At 43.9% G+C, this 27,182-nt stretch overlaps 1 protein-coding gene across 1 annotated transcript in view; it reads left to right on the top strand.

Annotated features, from left to right (window-relative positions):
* LOC109876212 (glutamate receptor ionotropic, kainate 2) overlaps positions 1 to 27,182 on the top strand; it is a 204,627-nt gene that overhangs the window by 92,533 nt on the left and 84,912 nt on the right. The window lies entirely within an intron of this gene.

Raw genomic sequence — 27,182 nt, 5'->3', positions numbered from 1 at the left:
TGTCAAACACTGTCTGTATGCTTATTCAAAGCAAAGACACTGTAGGCTCTACAAGTATCCTTTCAAGCTTATCCAATGCACACATTTAGCTGCATTCATTCGGGTCATTCATTCGGGAATCTGCTCTGATGTCTTGCCAGAGAAAGACCCACTGCCACATAAAAAAAAACAAAGTTTGTTCTGAAGTGTCTCTTATATCTAAGAAAGATCTGGATTTTTTAAACATGTATTTAACCCCTTATTTTTGACAAGTCTTGTGAGTTCCTTGGGTTGTCCTAGAGCAAAACAACCAACATGTTCGAGAGAGTCTCACCTTTCCACAGTGGGGTCATATTAGTGTGTAGCCCAAACTGCTACAGACAGAAGTTGGCAGATCGGCTGTACCGACTTCAGACGAGTCCCAAGACGCTTATGGGGGTCGTCGAGCCAAACCGTTCGCACACTACATACAGTGGGGCAAAAAAGTATTTAGTCAGCCACCAATTGTGCAAGTTCTCCCACTTAAAAAGATGAGAGGCCTGTAATTTTCATCATAGGTACACTTCAACTATGACAGACACAATGAGAAAAAAAAGACAGAAAATCACATTGTAGGATTTTTTATGAAATTATTTGCAAATTATGGTGGAAAACGAGTATTAGGTCAATAACAAAAGTTTATCTCAATACTTTGTTATATACCCTTATGTTGGCAATGACAGAGGTCAAACGTTTTCTGTAAGTCTACACTGTTGGTATTTTGGCCCATTCCTCCATGCAGATCTCCTCTAGTGCAGTGATGTTTTGGGGCTGTTGCTGGGCAACACAGACTTTCAACTCCCTCCAAAGATTTTCTATGGGGTTGAGATCTGAAGACTGGCTAGGCCACTCCAGGACCTTGAAATGCTTCTTACGAAGCCACTCCTTCGTTGCCCGGGCGGTGTGTTCGGGATCATTGTCATGCTGAAAGACAGCCACGTTTCATCTTCAATGCCCTAGCTGATGGAAGGAGGTTTTCACTCAAAATCTCACGATAGATGGCCCCATTCATTCTTTCCTTTACACAGATCAGTCGTCCTGGTTCCTTTGCAGAAAAACAGCCCCGAAGCATGATGTTTCCACCCCCATGCTTCATGGGTGTTCTTTGGATACAACTCGGCATTCTTTGTCCACCAAACACGACGAGTTGAGTTTTTACCAAAAAGTTATATTTTGGTTTCATCTGACCATATGACATTCTCCCAATCTTCTTCTGGATCATCCAAATGCTCTCTAGCAAACTTCAGACGGGCCTGGACATGTACTGGCTTAACGTTCCCGTTTTAAACAAGATATTTTGTCACGAAAAGATGGTCGACTATGCATATAATTGACAGCTTTGGAAAGAAAACACTTTGACGTTTCCAAAACTGCAAAGATATTGTCTGTGAGTGCCACAGAACTGATGTTACAGGAAAAAACCCAGATAAAAATCCAATCAGGAAGTGCCGCATTTTTTGAAACCGCCTCATGGCAATGACTCCTTATATGGCTGTGGAGGAGCTAGGAGTCAGCTTACGTTTTCCACGTTTTCCCCAAGGTGTCTGCAGCATTGTGACATATTTGTAGGCATATCATTGGAAGATTGACCATAAGAGACTACATCTACCAGGTGGTTGCTTGGTGTCCTCCGTCGCAATTATTGCGTAATCTCCAGCTGCAGTATTTTTCCGTTTGCCTCTGATGAGAAACCAACTGCCACGAATGATTTTTCATCGAATAGAATTGTGAAAAACACCTTGAGGATTGATTCTAAACAACGTTTGCCATGTTTCTGTCGATATTATGGAGCCAATTTGGAAAAAAGTTTGTCGTTGTAGTGACTGCATTTTCAGGTTTTTTTCTTAGCCAAACGTGATGAACAAATCAGAGCTATTTCTCCTATACAAATAATCTTTTGGGAAAAAATGTACATTTGTTATCTAACTGAGAGTCTCGTCATTGAAAACATCCGAAGTTCTTCAAAGGTAAATGATTTAATTTGAATGCTTTTCTTGTTTTTGTGAAAATGTTGCCTGCTGAATGCTAGGCTTAATGCTATGCTAGGCTATCAATACTCTTACACAAATGCTTGTGTAGCTTTGGTTGAAAAGCATATTTTGACAATCTGAGATGACAGTGTTAACAAAAGGCTAAGCTTGTGTTTCAATATATTTATTTCATTTCATTTGCGATTTTCATGAATAGGAAACGTTGCGTTATGGTAATGAGCTTGAGGCTATGATTACGCTCCCGGATACGGGTTTGGAGTCGCAAGAAGTTAAAGTTAAGCAGGGGGACACGTCTGCCACTGCAGGAATTGAGTCCCTGGTGGCGTAGTGTGTTACTGATGGTAGGCTTTATTACTTTGGTCCCAGCTCACTGCAGGTCATTCACTAGGTCCCCCAGTGTGGTTCTGGGAATTTTGCTCACTGTTCTTGTGATCATTATGACCCCACGGGGCAAGATTTTGCATGGAGCCCCAGATCGAGGGAGATTATCAGTGGTCTTGTTTGTCTTCCATTTCCTAATAATTGCTCCCACAGTTGATTTCTTCAAACCAAGCTGATTACCTATTGCAGATTCAGTCTTCCCAGCCTGGTGCAGGTCTACAATTTTGTTTCTGGTGTCCTTTGACAGCTCTTTGGTCTTGGCCATAGTGGAGTTTGGAATGTGACTGTTTGAGGTTGTGGACAGGTGTCTTTTATACTGATAACAAGTTAAAACAGGTGTCATTAATACAGGTAACGAGTGGAGGACAGAGGAGCCTCTTAAAGAAGAAGTTACAGGTCTGTGAGAGCCAGAAATCTTGCTTGTTTGTAGGTGACCAAATACTTATTTTCCACCATAATTTGCAAATAAATTCATAAAAAATCCTACAATGTGATTTTCTGTCTTTTTTTCTAATTTTGTCTGTCATTGTTGAAGTGTACCTATGATGAACATTACAGGCCTCTCGTCTTTTTAAGTTGGAGAACTTGCACAATTGGTGGCTGACTAAATGCTTTTTTGTCCCACTGTACGTTTTTGTGAGAAGACAGATTTTTGGGCTGTCTCGTGGCCTGACATACACTGCTGTAGATCGGTCATCTTCCATGGCAGATGCGGAAGGCCAGCATAAGTAGATGCGGTCGATTGAGACGCAGCCCATTTTTAAAAAACTATCTCTAGCTTAAACTGACGGATTTTGCTGGATCCAATCAAGTTGTACAAACATCTCAAAGATGATCAATGGAAACGGGATGCACTTGAGCTCAATTTCGAGTCTCCGTTTTTTAAATCATACTTTGCACATGTAGGTGCATTAGCCCAACCTCCCTACAAGATTTAAAGTCAGAGGGGATATGCAGCTCATTCCCATTAGAGCTAACAGGCATAGGGTCATCAGATATTTGTTGAGTGAGCTGAGACTTTTCCAAGGTCACTGGCTAACAGCGTGTGAGCAGAGCAGACTGAGCATTTGACAGACCTCCCTCAAGTTGCTGGATGCTGGGGCTGGAACTGGGAGAGCAGTGTTGGCAGAGCTCAGTCCACCTGGATGAAGCTCCCGCCAAAGGAGTGGAGTTGCTGGAGGGGACCGGAGTGGCTGCCAATGCTCCATTCTGGGTGTGCAAAGAAGTCCTTGGTGTTGTTTCTGTTGCAGGGTTAGTGCTGCCATTGGGGGCAGAAGTGTCAGAGGCCTGCCATGGGGATGGGAGTAGAGTTGGGAGGGTAACCAAACCTAGCCTGGGAAGGAGGGTGTGGGGAGAAGAGCACTGTGGTGAAGCTCCAAACTCTCAGTATATAAGGGCTGATTATTCGAATGATACATGTTATAGACTGCATCATGTGGTGCACTACCCTCAACAGGGTGGTGGTCGGTGCTGTGTAGAGCTGGGCTGAGTTGAAGTGGGCCTGGTCTATTAGAGCTGTGCTGTGATGGACCAGGTCTGATAGAACTGTGCTGAGGCGTGCTGGGTCTGGTTTGCTATGCTGTGATGGGCCAGTCTGGCAGAGCTGTGCTGAGGCGGACCTGGTCTGGTAGAGATTTGCTGTGATGGACCGGGTCTGGTTGATGATCTACACAGTTGATTTAACGATGGACATCAATAAGTGATCATTGCTTTCACCTGGAACCCTAGACCCACTGCCCCAACAGATCCACAGATGAGGCAATTTCAATTGCACTCCACAGTGCCCTTTTCCCACCTGGACAAAACAAACACCTATAGTACCAGTCAAAAGTTTGGACACCGCTACTCATTCCAAGGTTTTTCTTTATTTTTACAAATGTTTACATTGTGGAATAATAGTGAAGACATCAAAACTATAACATAACACAAACGGAATCATGTAGTTAAAAAAATGTAGTAAAAAGGATTTGCCAGTAGATTGCCGACTTGTTTCATGATGATGACTGCTAGCTAAGACATTGAAAGTATGATGTTGACATGATCAGTCCAATCAAAGCTACCGTACATATAACGTGATTACACGTCATTTCATCTGTGGCCAATGACCTTGAGCCTTCTTGGAAGGGCACTTGTAATATAACTCTATGGCAGGACCCAAAGGGCTACAATTTTGGATGTCTGTCCTTACTAAGGACTTAAACTTGGTGATGACGTAGTGTCCCCATGAGTGACAGAACACTGAGCCAATCACAGAGCGAAGCTCCTATTTTCTGCTGGCTCGCCCCACCACCACAGAAAGCACTGAGCTAGGCTGAAACACCTGCATTTTGGAGCTCAAGAAAACAAAAAAAGAAACCGTGTTTGTATCCGGCTTTAATGACTCAATGATATATATACATATATATTTTAACATTGTTTGCGAACTGATATGTGACACGTATTAATGCCAAAATAACATGCAAAACAGGCAAGCCCCCCCCCCCCCATTTTCCCTGGCACCCAAAAGTCATTACATTTTGAATGCTTGGCAGGACAGGAAAATTCTCCAATTCATGCACTTATCAAGAGAACGTCCCTGGTCTTCCTTACTGCCTCTGATCTGGCAGACTCACTAAAAACAAATGCTTTGTTTGTAAATTGAACTGTGGCCCTGGGTATCTGTAAATAAAAAAATAAAATTGTGTTGTCTGATTTGCTTAATATACGGCATTTGAAATGATTTACTTTTACTTTTGATACTTAAGTACATTAGTATTTTACTGGGTGACTTTTACTTGAGTCATTTTCTTGTAAGTTATCTTTAGAAGAAAAGAAGGATACTGCTCGTCGCACGAACTGGAAATATACTCAGACCAACGTGCAGTGTGATTTGGAAACTTACATAAACAGCAAGCGAACCAGAACGCTCATGCAGTGCTCACAGGCAACTACACACAAACAAGATCCCACAAAAAACAGTGGGGAAAGGCTGCCTAAATATGATCCCCAATCAGAGACAACGATAGACAGCTGCCTCTGATTGGGAACCATACCAGGCCAACATAGAAATACAAAAACTAGAGTACCCACCCTAGTCACACCCCGACCTAACCAAATTAGAGAATAAAAGGCTCTCTATGGTCAGGGTACTTTTTCCACCATTGGTTGGAATTGGTTTGGAGTGTTCGCGGGTGGCTTTTCACCATTTCTGTGGATTCCTTACTCATTGTTGGAAAAAAGTATATGAATCCTATAAATTAAAATGGCCAGTTTGGGCGTGATCATTTAGCTTAGTTTCTCAGAGATATATATATTTTTTTTTTAACAATGATGTTGCAGGAATACTAACCTTAACTGTTTCTGACTACAGAGAGTTTTTTTCGTTTTTTTCTCCAGCAATTATTTTGACAATTCTTGCCAATATCACACAGAAATGGTAATCCCACACCATAATATACACACAACGTTTAAGACACAACAACAATTACTGCTCTATCCAACCCAAATCCAAACCTTTCAAAAATATAAACATCGACCTATTTTTTCTTTGTTTGGTCCTTGGAAATAACATCCTTTCAGTGTTATATATTTTTTATAAAAAAAAAATTGGAATAGGATTGGAAAAGGTGTTCTAAAATCAGTAGCCTTCTGTCATCGTGAAGGGAATCAGTAAATTAGGAACGAACCGAAGGATATGTGCAGAACAAACTTATATGACCTTCCAAAGTATCCATAGCATATCTTGTTCCATCTCCAAAATACAGAGTGTCAAACCTCCCTAACGCTTCTCTATATCCAGTGACCAGTGTTGTAGCAGATGGTTGCCAGGACAACACCATCCCAGAGTCACCTTGTGGTGTCATGGCTGATTGATAGACTGACTATAGACGTCCTCCTCATTCTGTTTCAGTCTCAGTAAAACATGCAGATATGCATGCAGTGTTTGGCTCACTCTACTGGCCCCTGAATTGATGCAGTATATACTGTATAATCACATGAATGCTGAGTTCTCTGGGTTAGTCCAACAGTGTGTGAATAAACTCTGTATAATAAACTGTGTGTATACTGTGTGTTTCAGCCAGGACAAGAAGCCTACACACAAAAGCAAATTAGAGCATACACACACTTTGTTTGGCAGATTGTCATGTTTTGATATTTATGACATGTATGAATGCATAATAAGAACAGGGATCATAATTACACCAACTTGCGTGTGTGTGTGTGCGCTTGCATGTGTGTGTCCGTGTGCATGTGTGCGTGGACATGCATGCAGGTAGGGATACGAATTAAACCAACTTGTGTGTTTTGGGTGGCTGTTTGTGTGTGTTTATGAATGCAGGTATGTGTTGCTGAAAGTGTGTGTGTGCCTGTATATGCGTGTGTGTTTGTACTGTATATGTGTGTATACTTCATCCTACAGCAACTGTTAGTGTTCCTCAGTGCTCTCGACCCTAAAGTCACAGTGTAGCTAAACAACACAGACATGTGCACCATGCTAACGAGGTGAAACGCTTAACAGGCTAAATGACTACAAAAAAAACACACCTGGCCACACCACACCTATAAAAACATTGTCAAATTTAGCACACACATACATTGCATTGGCCAATAACTGTAAAAATGTGTCAATACGACAACACGATAGAGTAAACACCTTTTCGTGACTGTGTGTGCGTTCCACCAGAGTGTAGAGAAACTACAGCTATAGCGCCTCATGCAGTGCCTCCAGTACAGTAAACACAGATGGCAGGAGGGAGGGCTCTAGCTGGGGAGAACAAGCTCTCCTCCCAGTATTAACAAGCCCTGCTGGGACCAGAGGAAAAGGAGGGAAGGAGAACCACCCACACAGTGAGAGATGGAGGAACCTGCTCTATATGGCAGCCACAGCTACAGCCACAGTCATGCTCTGATTAGCAGCGTTAACCTGAAACAAGCTGGAGGTTTGATATGGAGGTAGATTGCTGACAAAATATTGCTGAAGAAAAATTGCAAATGAATCCACCATAGTTTTTTGAGGGAGGAGGAAGAGGAGGAGATGGGATATACTGGGTTTTACAACTACTCAATGCCAAGCAGGGGGAGATGTTCCCCCAGCACGAGGTGTCCTCGGGCGGGGAAGGACTTGGCACAGACCCTACCCTCCCTGGAACTTACATGGCTAGATTCTGGCTTCCATACTCTCCATCCTTCCGTGTAAGGCCTTGGGCCCTCATGCAGCAACAGTTTACTGAATGGGGAAATGTAACGGAGCACTCCCGTTGCCATGGCAACCCACGCTCGGTTGATCTGAGTCCGACCCAAGCCCACCCTCTGTCAGGCTAGAAAACAAGCGACAGCTTTGCGGACTGTGATGTGTGCTTTGGACCTTTTAGCTGGACTGGCGGGGTTCTTTGCGGCCATTACGGTTCCTGTGATATGTGCTTTGGATCTTTTTAGCTGGACTGGCGGGGTCCTTTGCGGCCATTACGGTTCCTGTGATGTGGCTCCTTTTAAAGCGAATGACTGCGGAGTGCAGACACACTCTGCCCTGTGCTGGGCGCCACCAGCTGGGCTTGGCAGAGCATCAACGTTATTGGCGGCACACGCACCTCACTCCAGAGAACCTTTGTGTGACAGAGGTGAAAAAGGTGTTAAAAAATAGAGTATCAGAGAGAATCCTAAGCATCCCCCCTTGCTTCACACACACAGACACACACATCTCAAAAAGACTATATGAGGAGAGTCATCCTGCTTGTTTAAAGAAGAGTGGTCGTGTGTGTTAGGTCCACAGCGTCTGGCCTAGAGCCATCATCAGCTCAGAAGCACACAGTCACCCACTGACAGTCCTGACCCTCTTCTTCTTCCATCCCTCTCGCCTTAGCGGTTAAGAGCGTTGGACCAGTAACCGAAAGGTCGCTGGTTTGAATCCCCAAGCCGGCAAGGTGGAAACATCTGTTGTTCTGCCCTCCTGCAAGACAGTTAACCCCCAACAACCAACTGCTCCATGGTCGACTATGATGTATCGATTAAAGCAGCCTCCCGCACCTCTCTGATTCGGAGGGGTTGGGTTAAATGTGGAAGACATTTCAGGTTGAATGCATTCAGTTGTGCAACTGAATGCATTCCCTTTCTTCTCTCACCACCCATAGGAGCAGCCAGTGTTATCATTGTCATGGACAGTGACTCTGGCGAGTCCATGAGAGATGAGTATACTGCTTTCCCGGGCTCAAATCCTCATCATTTGCGAGAAGAGAAGACAGAAGAAAAGGGGGCGGAGGTTGGGCTGCCTTCTGAGAATTCGTAGGTGAGTGAGTAAACCCCCACTGCCATCTGTTCTATTGGCAAACATGCGATAATTGGAAAATAAAATCGATGACCGACAAGCAAGATTAAACTACCAACGGGACATTAAAAACTGTAATATCTTATGTTTCACCAAGTCATGGCTGAACGACAACATGAACATCGTACAACTGGTGGGTTATACACTGTGTCGGCAGGATAGAACAGCAGCCTCTGGTAAGACAAGGGGTGGCGGTCTATGTATATTTGTAAACAACAGCTGGTGCACAATATCTAAGGAAGACTCAAGGTTTTGCTCGCCTGAGGTAGAGTCTCTCATGGTAAGCAGTAGACCGCACCATATACCTAGAGTTTTCATCTGTATTTTTCGTAGCTGTCTACATGCCACCACAGACCGATGCTGGCACTAAGACCGCACTCAATGAGCTGTATATCGCCATAAGAAAACAGGAAAACGCTCATCCAGAGGTGCCGCTCCCACCTTTACTCCACACACAGAGACACTTACAAAGCTCTCCCTCGCCCTCCATTTGGCAAATCTGACCATAATTCTATCCTCCTGATCCCTGCTTACGAGCAAACATTAAAGCAGGAAGCACCAGTGACTCAGTCAATAAAGAAGTGGTCAGATGAAGCGGATGCTAAGCTACAGGACGGTTTTGCTAGCACAGACTGGAATATGTTACTTTTATTTGTTATTCAAATTTTTTTTAGGTATTCATTTTTAATCTGCATTGTTGGTTAAGGGCTTGTAAAGTAAGCATTTCACTGTAAGTAAGCATTTCACTGTAAGTAAGCATTTCACTGTAAGTAAGCATACCTGCTGTATTCGCCACATCTGACACATAAACATTTATTTGATTTGATTTAAGCACCTGCTAACTTCGCTAGGCTAGCATGGAAGGGAGGTTGCATGGTTAAATGCCCTCTTAATCAGAGACAGGCTGAGCAGCATAATGCTAATTGGACAAAGGCCGCGGAAGTGGGCATCACTGCCAAATAACACACTGTCCCCGGAAGGGACTGGAAACGAGCTCTGAAATCTGGCAAGCCCCTTTGTCTAACTCAGTCGAATGAATGAACAAGCGAGCGAACGAAAAAACACATGACCTCTGTTCCTCAATGCCGATCTTCGATTCACTCTCCCTCACAAAGTGCTCTCCCTCTTCTCTCTCTTAATCTGTCTATCAAAATGTATTATTTTATTCTCTTCCTTTTGCGCTCTTCCTCTCATTCTTCCAGGTAACAGATTGTTTTTTCCCCCTGGGTTGCTCAATGAAGGGGCTGCTTATCCTTGATTCCCTATGCATCATATCAGTATGCAAAAGGGAAGAACTAATTTGAGTAAGCAAACGCGATGGGCTGCTCTGTTACGGCATGTGGAAATACAATGGGATGAAGGGATTATGCAACAGAAAAGGAGATGGCCTTCTCATCCACACGCTCTCACATTCAGCCTTGAGCTAAGTTAAAAAGAGAGAGAGGACGGGGGAGAGAGAAATAGAGTGGGAAGGGAGATAGAGACTGGGTAGAGAAAGGGAGGGAGAGAAGAAGAGAGAGAGCAAGAGACAGGTAGTGAGAGAATGAAAGAGAATTAAGCAAAAGAAGGGGAGAAGAGAAAAAGGGTGATTTTCCCCCCCCCCAGCCCCCCCCCCACAAAATACTTCCTATCACCCCGGGGCTGTTTCCCGCCGAAACAATCTACCAGAGCCAATGGAGAGAGAGGTCTCATCTTCTCTCTTATCTGAAACAGCTCTGACATTCTCCATAATTCACATTCATCATAAGATTTACGTCACATCAACGGTCTTTTGATGGTCAGAAAAACAGCATGCTACAGTACTGTAATGTACTTAGAGAACCATCAAGTCTCAGCAAGGAAATGTCACGTGACATGTTTGGAAATAGAAAAGGGGTAGAAAAAGATAAGACCTAGAGAATATTCTACTCTTTATATTTACTTACTATGTTATTATGATGTACTTACGAGAGAACCATCAAGACTCTGCAAGGAAATGTACAGTGACATGTTTAGAAATAACTATTCTAGAATAGACATATAAATTGATAAACTAGATAAACTAGATAATATTTTTCTCATAACGAAGATTGTCAAGAAATGTCACTGTCACTGTCACAAAATATATACTGAGTATACAAAACATTAAGAACACCTGCTCTTTCCATGACAAAGACTGACCAGGTGAATCCAGGTGAAAGCTATGATCCCTTATTGTTATCACTAGTTAATTCCACTTCAAATCAGTGTAGATGAAGGAGAGGAGACGGGTTAAAGAATCATTGTTTAAATCCACTTCAATCAGTGTAGATGAAGGAGAGGAGACAGGTAAAGAATCATTGTTTAAATCCACTTCAATCAGTGTAGATGAGGGAGAGGAGACAGGTTAAAGAATCATTGTTTAAATCCACTTCAATCAGTGTAGATGGAGAGGAGACGGGTTAAAGAATGATTGTTTAAGTCTTGATACAACTAAAACATGGATTGTGTATGTGGGACATGCAGAGGGTGAATGGGCAAGACAAACGATAGTAGGTTTGTGTCAAGAACTGCAGTGCTGCTGAGCTTTTCACACTCAACAGTTCCTTTTGTGTATCAACAATGGTCCACAACCCAAAAGGACATCCAGCCAACTTGACACAACTGTGGGAAGCATTGGAGTCTCTGTAACGATCGTCATGGGATGAAGGAGTGGACCAAATCGCAACATCGTAAGTGTTCATGATACATGTAATACTCAAAACACTCAAACAAAATAACAGCAGGAAAACCAAAACAGTTCTGTCAGGTGCTAAACTAAATCACTAAACAGAAAAAAACTACCCACAAAACCCAAATGAAAAAGGACAACTTATATATGATCCCCAATCAGAGACAAGGATAGACAGCTGCCTCTGATTGGGAACGACACCAACATAGAAATAAAAAAAACTAGAATCCCACCCTAGTCACCCTGGCCTAACCAAAATAGAGAATAAAAACCTCTATGGCCAGGGTGTGACAGACTCCTTCTCTTTGAGTCCATGGCGGGCTTAATGTTTTTTTACACTCAGTGTATGTGGTCGTATATAAAAGGGGTGGTGCAAATCAATATATGGAAGGTGTTCTAAATGTTTGGTATGCTGTGTGCATAGAAATAGGTAAACCAGACACAATTCTACTTATTAGGAAAACTGTTCCCCTCGCTTTCATCACACTACTTGTCCAGGAGCTACTGTATATGCTGAGGGGACAGTGATGTTTACCAAACACCTTCCAATAATAATAATAATCCCCATATTATTATAATGAGCCACTTTCCCCCTTCATGCCTCTTCTTGGCACTCACTTGTTTACGTTTCCCCTGTACAAAGTAATATATGTTGTTGAGTGTACACTCACTTCCCTCCGAGGCAGTAGCTAGCTGGTTAGTCAGGGTGGATTGCAGGTCACCAATGATGTCATTAGTGTTCATATTTTGGGATTTTGGCAATGAAACCGTTTATCTACTTCCCCAGAGTCAAATGAACTAGTGGATACCATTTTATGTCTCTGCGTTGAATTTGAAGGACGTTTCTAACTAGCATTATAGCAATTGCTAGCATGCGAGCTGTTCCTTTAGACTTCCAGTCATTTTGCTGATGCTAAATTTATGCTTTACCCAGTTTTGATGCACCTGTACTGACCTTGCCTTCTGGATGAACAGCAGGGTGAACAGGCAGTGGCTAGGGTGGTTGATGTCCTTGATGATCTTTTTGGCCTTCCTGTGACATCGGGTGCTGTAGGTGTCCTGGAGGGCGGGTAGTTTGTCCCCGGTAATGCGCTGGGCTGACCGCACCACCAAGGAGAGCCTTGCAGTTGCGCGCGGTGCAGTTGCCGTACCAGGCTGTGATACAGCCCGAAAGGATGCATTCAATTGTGCATCTGTAAAAATGTGTGAGGGTCTTTAGCCTCCTGAGGTTGAAGAGGCTCTGTTGCGCCTTCTTCACTACACTGTCTGTGTGGGTGGTCCATTTCAGTATGTCAGTGATGTGTACCCCAATAACCTTGAAGCTTTCCACCTTCTCCACTGCGGTCCCGTCGATGTAGATGAGGGGTGAACCCTCTTCTGTTTCCTGAAGTCCACGATCACCTCCTTTGTTTTGTTGACGTTGAGTGAGGAGTTGTTTTCCAGGCACCACACTCTCAGAGCCCTTACCTCCTCCCTGTAGGCTGTCTCATCATCGTTGATATTCAAGCCTACTACTGTTGTGTTGTCTGCAAACTTGATGATTGAGTTGGAGGCGTGCTTGGCCATGCAGTGATTGGTGAACAGGGAGTACAGTAGAGGGCTGAGCAAGCACTCTTGTGGGGCCGCAGTGTTGAAGATCAGCGGAGTGGAGGTGATGTTTCCTACCTTCACCACCTGGGGGGCGGCCGTCAGGAAGTCCTGGACCCAGTTGCACAGGGCGGGGTTCAGACCCAGGGCATCAAGCTTAATGATGAGCTTGGAGGGTACTATGGTGTTGATTGCTGAGCTATAGTCAATAAACAGCATTCTTACATAGGTATTCCTCTTGTCCAGATGGGGATACGGCAGTGTGCAGAGTGCTTGCGATTGCATCGTCTATGGATCTATTGGGGCAGTAAGCAAATTGAAGTGGGTCTAGCGTGTCAGGTAAGGAAGAGGTGATATGGTCCTTGACTAGTTTGACATGATTACAGAGGTGAGTGCTACAGGTGATAGTCATTAAGTTCAGTTACATTTGCCTTCTTGGGTAAAGGAACAATGTTGGCCATCTTGAGCATGTGGGGACAGCAGACTGGGATAGGGAGAGATTGACTATGCCCGTAAACACACCAGCCAGCTGGTCTGCGCATGCTCTGAGGATGCGGCTAGGGATGTCGTCTGCGCCGGCAGCCTTGCGAGGCTTAACACGTTTAAATGTTCTACTCACATCGGCCACGGAGAAGGAGAGCCCACAGTACTTGGTAGTGGGCCGGTCGGTGGCACTGTGTTATCCTCAAAGTGTGCGAAGAATGTTTTTAGCCTGTCCAGAAACAAGACGTCGGTCTCTGCGATGTGGCTGGTTTTCCTTTTGTAGTCCATGATTGTCTGTATTCCCTGCCACATATGTCTCGTGTCTGAGCCGTTGAATTGCGACTCCACTTTGTCTTTATACTGACATTTAGCTTGTTTGATTGCCTTGCGGAGTGAATAACTGCATTGTTTATATTCTGACATATTACCAGTGACCCAACACAACTACACCAGTTGGAGGGAAGAGGGAATCACCATGAACCCAGAAGTGGAAAAAGTACCCAGACGTCATACTTGAGTAAAAGTAAAGATACCTTAATAGAAAATGACTCAAGTAAAATTGAAAGACACTCAGTAAAATACTACTTCAGCAAAAGTCTAAAAGTATTTTGGTTTTAAATATACTTAAGTATCAAAAGTAGAAAATCATTTTAAATTCCTTATATTAAGCTAATGTTCCTATTTTTAAACATTTGCGGAGAGCCAGGGGCACACACCAACATTTACAAACAATTAATTTGTATTAAGTGAGTCTGCGAGATCAGAGGCAGTAGGAATGACAAGGGATGTTATCTTGAAAAGTGCATGAATTGGACCATTTTCCTGTCCTGCTAAACATAAAAAATGTTTTGGGTGTACTTTTGGATGTCAGGGAAAATAAATGGAGTAAAAAGTACATGATTTCCTTTAGGTTGTGAAGTAAAAGTTGTCAAAAATATAAATAGTAAAGTAAAGTACAGATACCCATAAAAACGACTTAAGTAGTACTTTAAATGAGCACTGGCCATATACTGTGACATAAAGTGTCATGGTAGTGTAGGGTGTCATGACAAACAATGGATGCTCTGCCCAAATGTAAAGCAAGTGCCATGCTGAGAACTCTGTGGTAATGTTAATGTTTGTGCCCTTTAGTGAAGCCTGCGAAATCAGGTGTTGTAACGTTTGTCGTCAGAAGGAGACCAAGGTGCAGCGTGGTAAGTGTTCATGATTCTTTAATTACTCAGAACACCAAACAAAAACAACAAAAACAATAATGAACGTCACGTTCTGCAGGCTTCACAGAGCTAACAAAAAACAAGATCCCACAACATAGGTGGGAAAACAGGCTAACTAAGTATGATTCCCTATCAGAGACAACGACAGACAGCTGCCTCTGATTGGGAACCATACTCGGCCAAAACCAAAGAAATACAAAACATAGAATGCCCACCCCACATCACACCCTCACCAAATAGAGAAATAAAACGGCTCTCTAAGGTCAGGGCGTGACAGGTGTGTTAAATTTGCTCTTTACAGAAGGGTATTCCTCAACATCTGAATGACAGAGATTTTCAGATACAAAACATGGTTACAAAACAGCACGTAATAGCTATGTTTTGATGTATGGGTTGTCACTTGTCAGGGACTGGTCCACATTTTTGCCACCTCCATCTAGCCAGCTAACTATCTGTGTGAGGGTGTTTTCATGTAGTCCTCTTTAAAATAATCATTCTCAGTCCTATTTAAAGTGATCCCTGGGGTAAGAAAAAGCTAAATAACTCAGTTATCTTTGTATTCACACTGCCCGTAACTTTGAATGAGTTTTTAACTTTTGCCAGTTCACTTCACCTGTCTTGTGGTCCGAGTCCTCTTTGTGTTCACATTGCGCTCAATGCACTCTGGGTTTTAGCCTGTTATGGCTGCATCCCTTTGTTCTCAATTTCCCACCTGAAGACATACCCAAATCTAACTGCCTGTAGCTCAGCCCCAGAGAAAATATGACGCAGAGTCAGGGTATATGCGATAATAATAAACATTTTGTTTTCGAAATGATAGTTTCCGGTTTCGACCATATTAACCTGTTATCTAACTGCCTGTAGCTCAGCCCCAGAGGCAAGGATATACATATTCTTGGTATCATTTGAATGGAAACATTCTGAAGTTTGTGGAAATGTTAATTGAATGTAGGAGAATATAACAGTAGATCTGGTGGAAGAAAAGAGAAAGAGCATACGTTCTGTTTTTTATTGTTGTAGTATCATCTTTCACATGTACTAGAATGGCCACACAGTCAGATAGGATGCTGGAGATCATTTTTATGGATAACACAAGAGGGCAACTGTAGGTGTGCAAAGTTTCAGACTGATAACTTCAGGAATGGGTGAGCTACATGACATTTAGCATGAAGTCACCCAGGTGTCCCACACAAGTTGCCCAAATGTACCCAAGTGGTTGAATTGGTGAAATGACCTATAACTATATACAACAGTGCAAATAACTATATACAACATATCAAAAAGCAATTCTAACACACATTTTTATATATATATATTTTTTTTTAATATTAGAAGAAAAAAATAATACTCTTTGGAAGTGCTGCCTGTGCCATGTCCCATAGCAGTCTCTTTCTGATGTAAAGCAGAGGCAAACTGAACAAGTGGTGCATTTCATGTGACACAGAACACAACGACGCCTCCATGCTGTGCCCTTTTGGCCCTGAGGCACAGTCATGCCTGCAGTAATGAACTGTGGCATATGAACACCACTGGGGGCAGAGGTAGTGCGGGCAGCTTGGCACCGGGGGCTCCCAGTCGGAGTCGCTATCACTGTGAAAGAAAATATAAAAAAATATTTGTATTGTATGAGCCTTTTATCATCACATAAAATAAACAGATATGTATTGTATAGAGCAGAGGGAACAGTCACTAAGGTGAAGTGCTGTACTTGGTAGTGCAGCACTGCTTTTCATGTCTTGCGCAACTCACAAAAGTGTTACTCAGTGCCTAATTGGCCTAATTCTTCATTGCACAAAGGAATAACCTCAACCAAATTCCAAAGACTGGTGACATCCAGTGGAAGCGGTAGGAACTGAAAACAGGTTCCTAAGAAATATCCCTTGGTAATGACACCTAAGGGAACAGAGAGAGGCAAAAACAAATCTGAACAGTTAGCCCCCGAGGTTTTGCCTGCTACATAAGTTCTGTTATACTCACAGACATGATTCAAACAGTTTTAGTGTTTTCTATCCAAATCTATGAATAATATGCATATCTTACATTCTTGGCACGAGTAGCAGGAAGTTGAAATTGGACACGATATTTATCCAAAAGTGAAAATTCTGCCCCCTAGCCCCAAGAGGTTTTAAAATTTGAATATTATTGGTAATAATAATAATAAATAAATAGCAGAAGACTAAATAACTTTAAAATTCAACATAAAATGTAGGCTACTGCCCCTTTAAGAGCTAGAATGTATTTTTTACCCTGCTGTTAGTCTTGTCAAATATGTTGTCTTCTCACACTATTCAAACCCGACAATGGAATAAACAGCTTATGAAGCGCTCTTAGCCTATAGATCACATATTACAAACAAATCACCTTGAACTAAAAACCACACACGTTTTTTCTGTGAACCGGCAAATCATCATCTTTTCTCTTTTGTGATACCAATGTGAGGGGTTATGGCAGGGGAAATGGTGTTGCAGTAGTCTATTGTGTGGTGTAGGACTAATGACAAGTGAACCTGGGGAGCTTTGAGTTCACATTGCCCTAAAAAAGGGGGGTGTCACACCCTGATCTGTTTCATCTGTCCTTGTGATTGTCTTCACCCCCTCCAGGTGTTGCTTGTTTTCCCCAGTGTATTTATCCCTGTGTATTTATCAGTGTATTTATCCCTGTTATCCAAGTCAACCAGTGTGTTTTTCCCGTTCTCTTGTCTTCTCTATTCTCTTTTTACTAGTTCTCCCTGTTTTGACTCTTGCCTGTTTCTGGACTCTGTACATGCCTAACTGACCATTCTGCCTGCCTTGACCTCGAGCCTGCCTGCCACTCTGTACCTCCTGGACTTTGAACTGAATGGTCGTGGACACTCAAAAGATCATAACGAGGTCAGAGTCCAGGAGGTACAGAGTGGCAGGCAGGCTCGAGGTCAGGGCAGCCAGTATGGTCAGGCAGGCGGGTTCAGAGTCCAGGCAGGCAAGGGTCAAAACCGGGAGGACTACCAAAAACAGAAAAGGAAAAAGCAGAAGCACGGAGTAATACGCTGTTTGACTTGACAAAACAAGACAAACTGGCACAGACAGACAGGAAACACAGGTATAAGTACTCAGGGGATAACGGGGAAGATGGGAGACACCTGGAGGGGGTGGAGACAAGCACAAGGGCAGGTGAAACCAGGGTGTGACAATCTCGGTCTCCGCACCGGATGTGAGTAAGACCTTTAAACAGGTCAACATTCACAAGGCTGCAAAGCCAGACGGACTACCAGGACATGTACTCCTCGCATGCACTGACCAGCTGGCAAGTGTCTTCACTGACATTTTCAACCTCTCCCTGCCCCTGCCTGTAATACCTACATGTTTCAAGCAGACCACCATAGTCCCTGTGACCAAGAATGCTAAGGTAAACTGTCTAAATGACAATCGCCCCGTAGCACAAAGTGCTTTGAAAGGCTGGTCATACCTCACATCAACACCATCATCCTAGACAGCCTGGACCCACTCCAATTTACATTCCACCCCAACAGACCCACAGATGATGCAATCTCTTTTGGACTCCACACTGCCATCTCCCACCTGGACAAAGGGAACAACTACATGATAATGCTACTCATTGACAACAGCTTAGCGTTAAACACCATAGTGCCCTCCAAGCTCATCACTAAGCTCAGGACCCTGGGATTGAACACCTCCCACGGCAAGTGGATCCTGGACAACCTGACTGGCTGCCCCCAGGTGGTGAGGGAATGAAACAACATATCCACCACGCTGACCCTCAACACGGGGGTCCCTCAGGGGTGTGTGCTTAGTCCCCTCCTGTACTCCTGACGACACGACGGTGGTTGGCCTCATCACTAACGACAATGAGACAGCCTGTAGGAAGAGGTCAGTGACCTGGCAGTGTGGTGCCAGGACATCAACCTCTCCGTCAACGTGATCAAGACAAAGGAGCTGATTGTGGGCAACAGGAGAGCACGCCCACATCCACATCGACAGGGCTGTAGTGGAGCGGTTCGAGACCTTAAAGTTCCTCAGTGTCCACACCACTAAGGAATTATCATGGTCCACACAAACACAGTCAAGAATAATGCTACACCTCTTCCCCCTCAGGATGCTGAAAATATTCAGAATGGGCCCTCAGATCCTCAAAAAGTTATACAGCTGCACCACTGACAGCATCTTGACTGGATGCATCACCGCTTGGTATGGCAACTGCTTGGCATCTGACCACAAGGTGCTACAGAGGGTAATGCATACTGCCCAGTACATCACCAGGGCCGAGCTCCCTGCCATCCAGGACTTCTATACCAGGCAGTGTCAGTGGAAGGCCCTAACAATTGTCAGCCATCCAAGTTATAGACTCTTCTCTCTGCTACCGCACGGAAGGCGGTACCAATACACCAAGTCTGGAACCAACAGGACCCTGAACAGCTTCTACCCCCCAAGCCATAAGACTGCTAAGTGGTTAGTTAAATAGTTGTACTGTATACACAGACACACCCACACACAAACACAGTACCGTCAGTCACACACACACACACACACACACACACACACACACACACACACACACACACACACACACACACACACACACACACACACACACACACACACACACACACACACACACACAGTCATTGACATACACACACACATGCAGGACTCTGTAAGCTGTGGGAGGGGTGTTTTAGTATGAGGGGGAGGGAACCGGTAAGGAGGGGGGGGTGGTGTCATTATTCACAGAGTTGCATTATCATGCAGGAATGATGAAATGATTCCAATCACTAACAACCCTCTTCTGCCTGCAGGAGGAACCGCCCCTGCAATGCAGAGGAGGGGCCGTGACAAACAAAACAACAAATATTTGATAGTTTAGATTCTGCAAAGTAGCCACCCTTTGCATTGATGACAGCTTTGCACACACTTGGCATTCTGAGCAATTGTTGGCTTCTTTTCCTTCACTCTGCAGTCCAACTCATCCCAAACCATCTCAATTGGGTTGAGGTCAGGTGATTGTGGAGGCCAGATCATCTGATGCAGCACTCCATCACTCTCCTTCTTGGTCAAATAGCCCGTACACAGCCTGGAGGTGTTGAAATACAAATGATAGTCCCACTAAGCCCAAACCAGATGGCGTATCGCTGCAGAATGCTGTGGTAGCCATGCTGGTTAAGTGGGCCTTGAATTCTAAATAAATCAGACAGTGTCACCAGCAAGTCACCTCCACACCATAACACCTCCTCCTCCATGCTTCACGGTGGGAACTACACATACAGAGATCCTCCGTTCACCTACACCTGCGTCTCACAAAGACACAGTGATTGGAAGCAAAAATTGCACATTTGGACTCGTCAGAACAAAGGACAGATTTTCATCGGTTTAATGTCCAATTCTCATATTTCTTGGCCCAAACAAGTCTCTTATTCTTATTGTTGTCCTTTTTTGGTAAAAGGCCAAGTCCATATTATGAATAACAGCTCAAATAAGGAAAGAAGAACAACAGTCCATCATTACTTTAAGACATGAAGGTCAGTCAATGTGGAAAATGTCAAGAACTTTAAACGTTTCTTCAAGTGCAGTCAAAAAACATAAAAAACGCTGTGATGTGAAGAAAAAAACGCTGCGAAAGTAATGATGGACTGTTGTTCTTCTTTCCTTATTTGAGCTGTTCTTCATAATATGGACTTGGTCTTTTACCAAATATGGCTATCTTCTGTATGCCACCCCTACCTTGTGACAACACAACTGATTGGCTCACATTAAGAAGGAAATAAGTTCCACAAATGAACTTTTAACAAGGCACACCTGTTAATTGAAATGCCTTCCAGGTGACTACCTCATGAAGCTGGTTGAGAGAATGCCAAGAGTGTGCAAAGCTGTCATCAAGGCAGAGGGTGGCTACTTTGAAGAATCAATTATAAAATATATTTTGATTTGTTTAACACTTTTTTGGTCACTACATGATTCCATATGTGTTATTTCATAGTTTTGATGTGTTCACTGTTATTCTACAATGCAGAAAATAGGCAAAAAACGGACACTCCTTCAATCTTTTGACTGGTACTGTACATATTCTCAGCGAGCACACACAAATCTAGGTCCTTTACACACAAAATGCAGGTCCGTCACACACACGCAGAGACACTCTTGGCAGGCAGCACTGTGGGGTCTGCGGTTTACCTAAATGAGGAAACTGCATACGACTGGGCAGTGAGTTTAGCTATGGGACTTGGTCAAAAGTAATGCACTATAGAGAATACAACACTTTTTGACAGGGACAGTGGAAGCTTGGAAAACCATAGAACAGGATGGGTGGAGAGAGGGGGAGCGAGGGAGAGAGAGAGACAGAGGATCCAGAGGATTAGATGAGGATGTTCACAGTCATCCTTTTCTTTTCAGATATCCGGACATGGTGCAATGATCTGAATTGTATGAGAGAGTAAAGGGGAGAGAGAAAACGAGGGAGGAGAGACAGAAAAAAAGATAGAGAGAGAAAAAGAGGCATTTTAGAGACACTGATCCCCACGGACACGCTAGCCTCACCCAAACACATGATGCCAAAGCCCAAGGATGTCCCAAAAATGACTGTGTGCATAGAGGATGTTGTTCCCACCATGATGATTAGAACTTATCCAAACCAAAAACCGTTGAAAGATCGCAGCATTTGCACAAAACTGAAAGCGCGAACCACCGCATTTAACCACAGCAATGTTACTGGGAACATGGACATTTACAAGCAGACCAGCTATGTCCGCCGTAAGGCAAATCATAAAGGCGAAACAACAGTACAGGGACAAAGTGGAGTCTCAATTCAAAAGGCTCAGACACGAGACATGTGGCATGGACTCCAGACAACCACGGATTATAAAGGGAAAGGTCACCGACGCCTCACTTCCAGATAAGTTGAACATCTTCTTCGCTCGCTTCCAATCAAACACAAAGCCACAGACGCGGGCCACCGCCACTCACGAGGACTGTGAGCTCTCGTTCTCTGTGGCAGACATGATAAAGACGTTTAAGTGTGTTAACCCTCGCAAGGCTGCTTGCACAGACGGCATCCCAAGCCGCGTCCTCAGAGCATGTGCAGACCAGCTGAATGGAGTGTTTACGGACATATTCAATCTCTCTCTACCCCAGTCGGTTGTCCCCACTTGTTGCAATACGTCAACCATTGTTCCTGTACCCAAGAATGCGAAGGTAACTGAACTAAATGACTATCGCCTCGCAGCGCTAATTTCTATTCTGATCCTCAATACAGGGGCTCCAGCCCCCTCCTGTACTCCCTGTTCAACCATGACTGCGTGGCCATGCAGTCATGCACATATCCAACTCAATCATCAACAGTGGTAGGCCGGAGTGGTGCCAGGAAAATAACCTCTTCCTCAATATCAACAAACTGAAGGAGCTGATCCTGGACTTAGGGAGACAGCAGAGAGAGAGTACGTCTCCATCCACATCAATGGGGCCGCAGTGGAGAGGGTGAAAAGCTTCAAGTTCATCGGCATGCACATCACTGACCACCTGAAATGATACGTCCAACCTCAGGAGGCTCAAGAAAATGTGGCTTGGCCCCTAAGGCCCTCGTGAATTTCTACAGATGCACCATTGAGAACATCCTGTTGGGCTGTATCACTGCCTGTTATGGCAATTGCACCATCCTCAACAGCAGGGCTCTCCAGAAGGTGGTGAGGTCAGCCCAACGCATCTACAGGGGTAAAATTGCTTGCCCTCCAGGACATCTACAGCACCCAGTGTCACAGGAAGGCCAAGACGATCTAGCCACACCCTGTTCACCCAGCTACTATCTAGAAAGTGGAGACAGTACAGATGCATCAATTCTGGGACCGAGAGACTGAAAAACAGCTTCTATCTCCAGGCAATCGGTATTTAAATAGTCACAACTAGCGGGCCTCTGTGCATTACCCTGCCCTGAACCATAATTACTGTTCATGGCCGGGAATAAATAGTCATTGAACACTGGTACTTTAATAATGCTTACATACTGTTTTATTAATTTCATATGCATATACTGTATTCTAGTCCAGGCTCATCCTATATACAGTGGGGCAAAAAAGTATTTAGTCAGCCACCAGTTGTGCAAGTTCTCCCACTTAAAAAGATGAGAGAGGCCTGTAATTTTCATCATAGATACACTTCAACTATGACAGACTAAATGAGAAGAAAAAAATCTAATCTAATTTATTGAATTTATTTGCAAATTATGGTGGAAAATAAGTATTTGGTCACCTTCAAACAAGCAAGATTTCTGGCTCTCACAGACCTGTAACTTCTTCTTTAAGAGGCTCCTCTGTCCTCCACTCGTTACCTGTATTACCTGTATTAATGGCACTTGTGGCACTTGTTATCAGTATAAAAGACACCTGTCCATAACCTCAAACAGTCACACTCCAAACTCCACTGTGGCCAAGCCCAAAGAGCTGTCAAAGGACACCAGAAACAAAATTGTAGACCTGCACCAGGCTGGGAAGACTGAATCTGCAATAGGTAAGCAGCTTGGTTGAAGAAATCAACTGTGGGAGAAATTATTCGGAATTGGAAGACATACAAGACCACTGATAATCTCCCTCGATCTGGGGCTCCACGCAAGATCTCACCCCCTGGGGTCAAAATGATCACAAGAACAGTGAGCAAAAATCCCAGAACCACACGGGGGGACCTAGTGAATGACCTGCAGAGAGCTGGGACCTACCATCAGTAACACACTACGCCGCCAGGGACTCAAATCTTGCAATACCACAGTGCCAGACGTGTCCCCCTGCTTAAGCCAGTACATGTCCAGGCCCGTCTGAAGTTTACTAGAGAGCATTTGGATGATCCAGAAGAAGATTGGGAGAATGTCATATGGTCAGATGAAACCGAAATATAACTTTTTGGTAAAAACTCAACTCGTCGTGTTTGGAGGACAAAGAATGCTGAGTTACATCCAAAGAACACCATACCTACTGTGACACATGGGGGTGGAAACATCATGCTTTGGGGCTGTTGTTCTGCAAAGGGACCAGGACGACTGATCCGTGTAAAGGAAAGAATGAATGGGGCCATGTATCGTGAGATTTTGAGTGAAAACCTCCTTCCATCAGCAAGGGCATTGAAGATGAAATGTGGCTGGGTCTTTCAGCATGGCAATGATCCCAAACACACCGCCCGGGCAACAAAGGAGTGCCTTCGTTAGAAGCATTTCAAGGTCCTGGAGTGGCCTAGCCAGTCTCCAGATCTCAACCACATAGAAAATCTTTGGAGGGAGTTGAAAGTCTGTGTTGCCCAGCAACAGCCCCAAAACATCACTGCTCTAGAGGAGATCTGTATGGAGGAATGGGCCAAAATACCAGCAACAGTGTGTGAAAACCTTGTGAAGACTTACAGAAAACGTTTTGGCCTCTGTCAATGCCAACAAAGGGTATATAACAAAGAATTGAGATAAACTTTTGTTATTGACCAAATACTTATTTTCCACCATAATTTGCAAATAAATTCATGAAAAATCCTACAATGTGATTTTCTGGATTTTTTTTTCTCATTTTGTCTGTCATAGTTGAAGTGTACCTATGATGAAAATTACAGGCCTCTCTCATCTTGAATGGTCGAACTTGCACAATTGGTGGCTGACTAAATACTTTTTTGCCCCACTGTATATATATTCCCGGACTCAGACATTCTCAGACATTACTCATCCTGATATTTCTTATTTTCTTAATTTATTTTGGGGGGATTTGGGTGTATTGTTTTGTAATGTTCAATATTACTGCACTGTTGGAGCTAGAAACATAAGCATTCTGCTGCATCTGCAAAATATGTGTACTCAATCAATAAAATGAGATTGTTTTCGATTTTATTTGCGTGCCATGAACTTATGAGAGCGTTGCATTGTCTGCTCAGCTATCCTATATGAAATATGTTCACAGCATTACTCAAAAGCTGGGACACGTTTTCCTAGGAGTGGTAGTAGGCCATTACAGTTAAGTCATGCACTTAAGACATTATACAGTTTCGCTCCAACCTTATCAAACCCTGATGTGTGTGTGTGTTCATCATAAAGATACAGAAGAAGAGAAAGGTGAAAAGAGAGAGAAAGAGAAAGAGAAGAGAGAGACGGTTGAAAGGAAAGAGGTGGTGGAAGAGAAAGAGAGTGGATGAGAGAGGGAGAGAATTAAAGAAATATATATATATATATATATGTGTGCCCTCTGTTCCCCTCTGTCCTGGTTGGTTATTGTTACCATGTCTGTTGGTTCTGTGAGTACCTGTGTTTTGGCTTTCGTGCTGCGTGTTTTGTACAGTTGTTATTACGGGTCCCATCCCTGTGTGTTTTAGTTTTGGGCTCGTGCCTTTTCATGGCATGTTGTAATTGTGGGTTGAGATATTAAACACCCCCCCTCCCCTCTCCTATTACCTATTCCTGCGCCTATCTCCAATCGTTCATACAACGATGACACTTCTGTCAGTGGGCCAAGATCACTTTCACTCAAAGCATTTGAAGGGTAACAGGGTCTCTGTAATAAATATACAGATGGTTTTTAAATTGAATTCAATCTGCCAGAGCTGTGAGCTATTATCTCACCCTTGATCCTGTCTGAATCCCAAATGTCATCCTATTTCCTACATATGGCATTCTCACCCATCTACAAACAATACCCCATAATGACAAAGTGAAGAAATGTATACAGACATTTAATTTACATAAGTATTCACACCACTAAGTCAATACTTTGTAGAAGCACCTTTTGGCAGTGATTACAGCTGAGAGTCTTTCTGGGTAAATTTCCAAGTGTTTTCCACACTTTTACTTTTTCTAAATTCTTCAAGCTCTGTCAAATCGGTTGATCATCACTAGACAGACATTTCAGATCTTGTCATAGATTTTCAAGCAGATTTAAGTCAAATGTAAATCGGTCCCTCAGGAACAGTCAATGTCTTATTGGTAAGCAACTCTAGTTTAGATTTGGCCTTGTGTCTTAGGTTATTTTCCTGCTGAAAGGTGAAATCATGGGCCAGTATCTGGTAAAAAAGCAGACTGAACCAGGTTTTCCTTTAGGATTTTGACTGAGCTCCATTCTGTTTCTAATACTGAAAAACTCCCCAGTCCTTAATGATTACACACATAACATGAGGCAGCCACAACTATGCTTGAAAATATGGAGAGTGGTACTCCGTGTGTTGTATTGGATTTGCCCCAAACATAACACTTTGTATTCAGGACAAAAAGTTAATTGCTTTGCCACATTTTTTACAGTAATGCTTCATTCAGCGCCTTGTTGCAAACAGGATGCATGTTTGGAAAATCTTTTCACTCTGTCAATTAGGTTAGTATTATGGAGAAACTAAAATGTTGATCCATCCTATGTAACGGCGTTCTTCGTTTGTAGAAAGAGAGTCGGACCGAAATGCAGCGTAGTGGTTACTCATGTCTTTAATGAAGAAAAAGTGACGATACATGAAATAACTATAATAAACACAAAACAACAAACGGAACGTGAAACCTAATTACAGCCTATCTGGTGAACACTACACAGAGACAGGAACAATCACCCACCAACCTAATTACAGCCTATCTGGTGAAACTACACAGAGACAGGAACAATCACCCACCAACCTAATTACAGCCTATCTGGTGAACACTACACAGAGACAGGAACAATCACCCAAGAAAGACAAAGCGAAACTCAGGCTACCTAAATACGGTTCCCAATCAGAGGCAACGAGAATCACCTGACTGCTGATTGAGAATTGCCTCAGGCAGCCAAGCCTATACAACACCCCTAATCAGCCGCGATCCCAAATACTACAAACCCCAATACGAAATACAATAACATAAACCCCTGTCACACCCTGGCCTGACCAAATATATAACGAAAACACAAAATACAATGACCAAGGGGTGACAGAGCCCCCCCCCCCCCCCCCCAAGGTGCGGACACCCGGACGCACCTCAAAACCATAGGGAGGGTCCGGGTGGGCGTCTGTCCATGGTGGCGGCTCCGGCTCGGGACGTGGACCCCACTCCATAAATGTCATAGTTCTTCCCCTTCGCGTCCTGGGATAATCCACCCTCGCCGCCGACCATGGCCTAATAGTCCTCACCCAGAACCCCACAGAACTGAGGGGCAGCTCGTGGCTGAGGGGCAGCTCAGGACTGAGGCAGCTCGGGACTGAGGGGCAGCTCGGGACTGAGGGGCAGCTCGGGACTGAGGGGCAGCTCGGGACTGAGGGGCAGCTCGGGACTGAGGGGCAGCCCAGTACTGAGGGGCAGCCCAGTACTGAGGGGAAGCCCAGTACTGAGAGGAAGCCCAGTACTGAGAGGAAGCCCAGTACTGAGAGGAAGCCCAGGTAGGTAGTAGGCTCCAGTAGATCCTGGCTGGTTGGCGGATCTGGAAGATTCAGGTTGACTAGCAGATCTGGAAGATTCTGGTTGACTAGCAGATCTGGAAGATTCTGGTTGACTAGCAGATCTGGAAGATTCTGGTTGACTAGCAGATCTGGAAGATTCTGGTTTACTGGCAGATCTGGAAGAATCTG

The sequence above is a fragment of the Oncorhynchus kisutch genome, linkage group LG21 (genome assembly GCF_002021735.2).
Source record: "Oncorhynchus kisutch isolate 150728-3 linkage group LG21, Okis_V2, whole genome shotgun sequence".
Taxonomy (NCBI): Eukaryota; Metazoa; Chordata; class Actinopteri; order Salmoniformes; family Salmonidae; genus Oncorhynchus; species Oncorhynchus kisutch.
The sequence above is the reverse complement of the archived record's forward strand: the minus strand, read 5'-3'. Positions and strand labels throughout refer to the sequence as shown.